The following is an 8242-nucleotide window of genomic DNA, read 5'->3' as shown; positions in this document are numbered from 1 at the left end:
ATGGGGACATTCAATCGACCAAGAAAATCTTCAATATTCCTCTGCGAAGGGGAGTCAGAAGCATACAAAGTAGAATAAAAGTCTCTAAACTTATCATTAATAATACTTTGATCAGTTTTGATCACCCCATTGTCTAAACTTTTTAATGTTTTGCCTGGAACCCACACAACTGATTAGCCAATACTTTTCCAGATTTCTCCCCACTTTTGTAAAAAAACACTCCTGGATCTCCTCAAAATCTCTATCTCTATCTGAGATAGAGAGAGGAGACCCTCTATGTCATTGGTCGAAAGTAAGTCGAGCTCTGACTTCAATATAAGACATCTCCTATACAGGTCCGGAATGGGAGATCTAGCATATTGTTCATCCAACGTAGAAATTTAATTAGCAAGAGATGTTTGCGTTTCTTTGGAGTGCTTTCTGTTAATAGTGGCATACGAAATAATTTGGCCTCTCATATATGTCTTAGGAGCCTCCCACACTACTGAGTTTGAAACATTCGTTGATTTATTGACACTTAGGAAGAAAGAAATCTGGGAAGGCAAGTTTGAAAAGTTCAATTCAAGGATAAGAGGAGCATGAGCCAATATGATAATACTTTGATATGCGCAGGGTTAAACACTAGGAATTAGAGCTTTATCCAACAAAATAATCAATCCTAGAGTAAGAATGATGGACATTTGAAAAAAAGGAAAATTCACTTTTTTGGGGGTTCAAAAACATCTGATAGGCCATATTCAGAAAAGAAACTATTTAGATAAATAGAAGATTTGCCTGGGGTGCATTGCTTAGATAACAAGCGGTCCAACACTGGGTCAAGACAGCAATTAAAGTCTCCCCTGAGTACAAGAGAGTGCAAATTTAAATTAGGAAAAAAGAGAGGGCGTGTTTGAAGAAACTGACATCATCTAAATTAGGGGCATAAAAATTAGCTAAAGTTATATTCTCTTTGCATAAAGTGCCCGAAACAATTATATAACGACCATTCTTATCTGTCGTAATGTCATTTGGCACAAAGGGTACATTCTTATCAATCAAGATAGCCACACCTCTTGCCTTTGCCTGAAATGAATAATGAAAGATCTGCCCATCCCACCCACGGTTGAGGCGGGATTGGTCTACACTACGTAAATGGGTTTCTTCCTTATTTCTCCTTACCTCAGATATGCTCAGCCCCCTAAGGTAAAATATCCTCAGTCTGAAATATGAAACGCCCAGTAGTAGGTTTGACATATGAGCAGATCTATGATATAACAATCCATAATTCCCTGTAAGCATTTTAGCGATAAAAGAATCTTAAGGAAAACCATAATAGATGAGTGCAAAGAGAAACAAGAACCTTTCCTGAGATTAACAAAAACTGTAATCAAAAACAATATTATAACATCGAAGAAAAAGCAAAAATACATACGATAAAGAACGTATAACATATTTTGCTCAACAGGAGAGATCAGATCAAATGCAACAGCACTTAGTCAGTAAGAGTGTAGAAATGTCTGCTTGACTCAAAACTATACAAGTGAAAAGTAAATAGACTTTGACACTTTAAAGGGCCAAGAAAAGTCCTGTGTTACACCAATAATATGCAACGGGTCATCTCGTAATATAAACAATATGAAAAAAGGGGGGGGAAAGGGAAAATAGTATAGGTCTTATAGATATCCACCGGTCACAACTACTAAGCGGCCACCATTACCTTCTAAGTGTCTTTACGATGAGCTGTTAAGAAAGTCTTAGCCTCATCCACTGATGCAAGCATTTTCTGTTCACCTTCCTTGGTTGTAATCCTCAATCTTGCGGGGGAAAGAAGAGATGGATTAAATCCCAAAATGTAAAGCTCTGCACGATATTAAGCGCGCTGCTCCAGGACCTCTGGACTGTAGTTATCATAAATAGCAATCGGCTTGCCCCGATACTGCAGTGATCCTCTTCTCCTATGGGCGTCTCGCATCACCGCCTCCTTAATCTGGTACAGATGAAAATGAACTACAAGTGCTATCGGCTTCCCTCATTGTTTCGCTTAGCAACAAGAACTCGGTGCTCGAGTTCCACGGGAGACAGCAGAACCTGTTCGCCCATAATTTCTGACAGCATCTCCGAAAAGAACACAGTGGGGCGAGGGCCTTGAGCTTAGCATACTTCTCTGTTAGCTCGGCACATACCGCTTCCAATGATTGAATTCCTCGCTGATGAGGTCTGCATTAGAATCCAGAGATGTTATGTCTCTAAAGATGTTAAAGTGGTTTTAAGTTCAGTGGAGATAGCGGCTCTGTGCTCTTCCAATAAACTTGTCAAGGCCGACATGCTAACCCCACCGTGAGCGGCTGGGTCGCCGTCTTTAGTGGCAGTGCCTTTTTTCGCTTGTTTGACCGATTTAGATGCTATTTCCTACTTTCTTCTATGTTAAATGAATTTACCAACTACCTTCGAAAGTTTTAAACTGGTTGAAGATTGTTGACTGTAAATAAAAGAGACTAGTTCAGTGGCAAAGTGATATCCTCACACGGCTTTTCATACCACTGCTATGCTGATGACACCCAACTTATCTTCTCCTTCCCTCCCTCAGATACCAACTAGTTATTAATTCCAGGAGGTCAGGTGAGATGGTCTGGAGCATAGTGGAAGGGATTGGATCCAGTGGACAGGTGGTGGGATTGGAGGAGTGGATGATTTGCAAAAACTTTTGATAGACACTGACCACCGCATACCAGGAACCCTGCAAGAGCTGCAGTTTTGGAGATGCACTGATCCAGTCGTCTAGCCATCACAATTTGCCCCTTGTCAAACTCGCACAAATCCTTGTGCTTGCCTGTTTTTCCTGCTTGTAACAAACAAAATGTTCAGGACAAAATGTTCACTTGCTGCTTATTATATCACATACACCCACCATGATAATCAGTGTTATTCACGTTACCTGTCAGTGGTCATAATGTTATGGTTGTTCGGTATGTGTGTGTATATAGTGGCAAGAAAAAGTATGTGAACCTTTTGAAATGTCATGGTTTTCTGCATAAATTTGATCTTCAACTCAGTCAAGAGTAGGCCTACTGACAAATGTTGTTGATGTTTCGGCTGCTCCCTACATGCACGAGGGGTCGCCACAGCAGACCAACTGGTCCACACAACAACTTGGCACAGGTTTTACGCCGGATGCCCTTCCTGACGCAACCCTCCCATTTTATCCGGGCTTGGGACCGGCACTGCATCCAGTGGCTGGGGTGGGGGGCACTAGCTAGGACTCGAACCCGGGCCTTCTGCATGGTAGGTGAGAAACCTACCACTGAGCCACCAGCGCCATAGGCCTACTAACAAATGTAATATGCTTAAATAATAACACACAAAAAACCCTGATCTTTCATGTGTTTATTGAACACCCTCATTCAACATCCAAAATGGTAGTGGAAAAAGTAAGTGAACCCTTGGAATTAATAACTAGTTGACCCCCCTTGGCAGTTATAACCTCAACCAGGCGCTTCCTGTAGCTGTGGACTAGACTTGCACGTCGTTCAGGAGGAATTTTAGCCCATTCATCCTGGCAGAACTGCTTAAGCTCGGTCTTATTCTTTGGACGTCTCGTGTATGCCTCTCTTCTAGTCATTCCATAGCATCTCTATTGGGTTATAGTCTGAGCTCTGGCCACTCCAAAAGGTGAATTTTGTTGTTCTGAATCCATTCTGTTGTGGGCTTGCTCCGGTGTTTTAGGACATTCTCACATTATCCTGCAATTTTTTTTATACACTTGGGAATTCAACTTCCTCTCAATGACTACAAGCTGGCCAGACCCTGATGCAATAAAGCAGATCCAAATCATAATGTTTCCTCCCCCATACTTTACGGTTGGGATGATGTTTTCCTGATGATATGCTGTGCCTATTTTATGCCAGGTGTAGTGCTGCATGTTTATCTAAGTAGTTCAATCTTAGTCTCATCAGTCCACAAAACATTTTGCCAATAGCACTCTGGAGTGTCAATGCTCTTTTACAAACTTCAGGTGTGCAGCAATGTTCTTTTTAGCAAGACGCGGCTTCCTTCGTGGTGTCCTGCCATAGACGCCCTGCTTGTTGAATGTTTTGCATACTGTAGACTCATGAACAAAGATGTTAGCCAGTTCCAATGATGCCTTCAAATCTTTCTCTGTCACTCTGGGTTGTTTCTTTATCTCAGTGATGGGTCTTCATTGTGCTCTTGGGGTCATTTTGTTATATGAGTGACGCAGAGGCTGGCTTCATGTGCCATGGAGGACGCAGGAGCTGGTCTTCAGGCTCCCCTGGTGGCTGTTGTTTGATAGGAGAGTGCTAACAAGTGGGTGGGAACTGACGGTGACTAAACTGGATTATGAGAGAATCTAATTTGTTCACTGGGATAAGTCATGCTTTGTGATCTCACCTCCACATTTTTCATACTTGTGTGTGTGTGCTTATATGTGCTGGAGAGTGTGTGTGTGTGTGTGTACATGTGTGTGAGAGAGTGTATGTGACTGAGGCTCTGGTGAATGAAGACCCTCTGGGAGCTGCGTACCATCTCCGATCTTGTGTTTGACAGGTCATTCAGCACAGCAGAGAAACTGTACCTTCAGTGGTTGCTGAGTGTCTGTATGCATTTGAACTCGCTAATATTTATATTCCTGTTTGGCAGAGATACACAGTTCTGTATACGCTTGTGTATATTATCAGTCTGCATTGTAATTCACGGAACCAGGTGTCTGGCCAACCTGCACAAAACACTCGTCACGCCAATTCCTTATTGTGCCACCATCAAGCAGTGCTCAGAATAGTGCTGCACAGAATATTTGCAGGTTGAGGAAGAAGAACCTGCAGCTGCTTGTTCAGTAAATCTCAGGAATCCCTGCAAACACACACACACACACACACATACACACACGTTTGTTCATCTGTGAGATGTGTGTTCAGCTGATTCAGGATACAGGATAAGCTCAGTAAACACAGTAGACATGTGACCTGCACAGTGATGCTGTTAATAGATATGTGTAGTAACCTGCAGGTAATAAAGGTGTTTGGATAAATAAGAGAAAATGCTGGTCTCTGTTTATAGTGAGGGCTTTTGTCCTGCATTATAACATCCTTAACTGCAACATTTTCCACTTTCGTTATTATCAGTGTTGAAAGTATACTGAAAACACACACACACACACACCATAAATTAGAGCGGAGACTACGAGCCAGGCCAAAACTGGGACGTATGCTTTTACATGCACATGAATTTAATATGGAGTTGGCCCACCTTTTACAGCTATAACAGCTTCAACTCTTCTGGGAAGGCTTTCCACAAGGTTTAGGAGTGTGAATTTTCGACCATTCCTCTAGAAATGCATTTGTGAAGTCAGGCTCTGATGTTGGATGAGAAGGCCTGGCTTGCACCCAGCCAACATTGCAAGGTGGGTCCCATATGGGCTTGAAACATGGGCCCTAGACGGGTTTGTCCGTGGGCCCCATCTAAATTAGCCCATATGAATCCCACGTATATTCTGACTGGGGCAAATCTGCGGCCCAACTGGTCAACCTACAAGAGGCCCATATTGGTCCCACTTTGTGAAGCCCATGTGGTATATACAAGGGCCCATTATAGGTTTATCAGTGGGTACTGGACTGGCCCCACATGGGTGTGTGTGTGTGTGTTTTGAGGCATCTTACCTGGACAGTATAATTATTTATATTCAAACAGTTTTGTGCTTAACTCTTATTTTTAATTTACCTGTGATTTTTACATTCTGGTGCTATCCCAAACATTTTTTTATTAAGCGATAAAAGCACCATCAGGATTTTACTTTGGTAAATGTCTAAATGCCTATAAAGAAAAAACATGAAAACGGTGAAATTTTAAACATCAGAAATCAAAATGCTGTAAAAGTTCTGTATATCAAATACTTTATCATCATCTTTATTATCTGACACATTCAATCAAATTTTTCAGGCTTTCGTAAAATGTTGAACATCAACATTAACAGTAAAACTCACATATAATACTCTACCAGCATCTGGTCTTATGTAACCAATGGTACATAACATTTGGGGAAAAAGAAATAAACACTCAAAAGTTAAAGTGATATTTCTCCCAAAAATGAAAATTCTGTCATCTCACCTGCATGTCGCTCCAAACCCATAAGAAATTAATTTATTTTCAGAACACAAACGAAGACATTTTTAATGAAATCTGAGATTTCAGTCCTTCTGTTGAAAGTCTATTTCCCCAAAACTTGGACACTTCAAAAAATTCATAAAAAGATTGTAAAATAAATTCATATGAATCAAGAAGTTTAATCACAGTCTTCTGAAAAGACATGATCACTTTATCTGATAGATTTAATTAAGGTTTTATTCACATATTAATGCTAAACAACTAATATAAACAGAATCAAGCATGTTTGTTCTTCTATTTACCAAAACTGAATGCTGTAAACATTGTTGGCTGATCGATGTTTATATGTAAATAAAAGCCTAAATTAGATCTGTTCATCATATAAGGTCATAATGACTTTTCAGAAGACTTGGATTAAACCGCTTGATTCATTTTGATTTATTTTTGATCTCATTACAAATATTCTGAAGCATCAGAATTTTGGGGGATTAAACTTTGAACAGAGGAACATAAATCTTGCAGATATCATTAAAAATACCTTAATTTGTGATCCAAAGATGAACGAAGGTCTTAAGGGATTGGAAAGACATGAGGGTGAGTCAGTGATTACAGAATGTTCATTTTTGGGTGAACTGCCCCTTTTTTAGAAACATCAGTGCTCTTTTAATTGAACTACACTAACAATGCAGAAGTACAAAAAAATAAATAAAAATAAAATAAACTTGTTGAACATTACAGTATTAAAACATTTGGACTCAAACAACTCCTCACACTCCTGGAGATGGTCTTCTCTCCTGCTGTGCTCTAATGGCCCTCTTTCCACCCGTCTCTTGCCCCAGTGAACCATTTGGAGAGAGCCTTTTCTGCCTCTTCAGTCACTGTGTTCTTTTTCAGTCCACCTGTAAAAGCAAATGCACATTAACCTCTGAAATGTCCAGCTACATATTATAGTAACACGTGATTTTTGGTGTCCCTGTTACAGTGTCATTGTACATTCAAGTACTCCGTGATATTAATGATGAAAATCTACTTACAGGGTAAAAGGTCAGTTTACCCCAAAATCAAAACGTGCGCGCGCTCTGACAAAAGAAAACGGCTCTTTTTAATGCGCCGTCTCATTATGCGCTGATTTAGATCCAGATATAGTCTAATTAGTGCAATTATCAGTTACACACAATAACTTGAACACATATACGTTTTTCTGTGTATGTGGAAAAAATCCGGCGAGTCGCTGCCCTGTTATGAGCAGGACAGAGCTGACCACCGGAAATTCCCCCGGTTCACCTGATGGTCACTCCGGGCCTGGTCTCAGAAATTAACCCTAAATGACCTCGCCTCCGAAAGCAGCACTTTACTCTTCTAGATGCCTGATCGGATACCTCAGAATTCAGAATTATGCTAATTGTGCTAATCATTATAAATTGGCGCTCCGTTCGTTACTCATCAGCAGCTGGCTGTACGGTAAAGTCAAATTTACCTCAGGTGAAAAAATGGCGGCTAACCTTACACAGCCACAAAATACACAAGGAAAGCATAAAATAAACAAAAATGTGTTCAAATTCAGGAACCCTACACATTACTATCAACACATATAACTATATTTTAATCCTCACACACACTTAAGTGATTATAACTGTTTCACGCTTCTCCCCAACCCCCACAGAAAAGTTATTAACATCAGTTTAACGGTTAAGTCATTTTAAAGATCATTTAAACTGTCAAAACAAGGTTCCCGATGCTTGAGACCACAGATAATAAAGATAGCTTTAGAAAATATGCATTTACCCGCTTATTTCGCTCCACATCCACGTTCTTCCGCCGCCTTCAACAGATGAAGTGATCTCCCTCCCGCCTGTCACTCACTGTATCTGGAAGAAACTGTATCCTTACGCCATGGCGGGGTTTCCTCTACTTCGAATATTTAACATCTTCACAGTTGTCATTTTAAATGTCCGCTTATTTTCAACTAAGATCACATGATACATGATATTATGATATAATGTTATAAGAAGAAATTCGTAAGGAAACATTCAAAGCAGTAGGACTACTTTGTCAAGCGGAAGGTGTTGTCAGTTAGTGAGTAGGTCTTATTGAACAGGTTGGTCCAGTGACACCCATTTAAATGTCTTCCTTTCCGATTTCCCCT

At 40.4% G+C, this 8242-nt stretch overlaps 1 long non-coding RNA gene across 1 annotated transcript; it reads right to left on the bottom strand.

Moving 5' to 3' along the window:
* Nucleotides 1–1163: 1163 nt before the first annotated feature.
* LOC131355776 (uncharacterized) lies at nucleotides 1164–8032 on the bottom strand. Its single transcript, XR_009204939.1, has 3 exons — nucleotides 7882–8032; nucleotides 6868–6995; nucleotides 1164–4845 (listed from the first exon to the last, which is right to left on the bottom strand). It is a non-coding gene; the product is annotated as an uncharacterized LOC131355776 (long non-coding RNA).
* Between the last annotated feature and the right edge of the window lie 210 nt (nucleotides 8033–8242).

This window comes from Hemibagrus wyckioides, linkage group LG07 (genome assembly GCF_019097595.1).
Source record: "Hemibagrus wyckioides isolate EC202008001 linkage group LG07, SWU_Hwy_1.0, whole genome shotgun sequence".
Taxonomy (NCBI): Eukaryota; Metazoa; Chordata; class Actinopteri; order Siluriformes; family Bagridae; genus Hemibagrus; species Hemibagrus wyckioides.
This window is presented reverse-complemented; position numbering and strand designations above follow the sequence as displayed.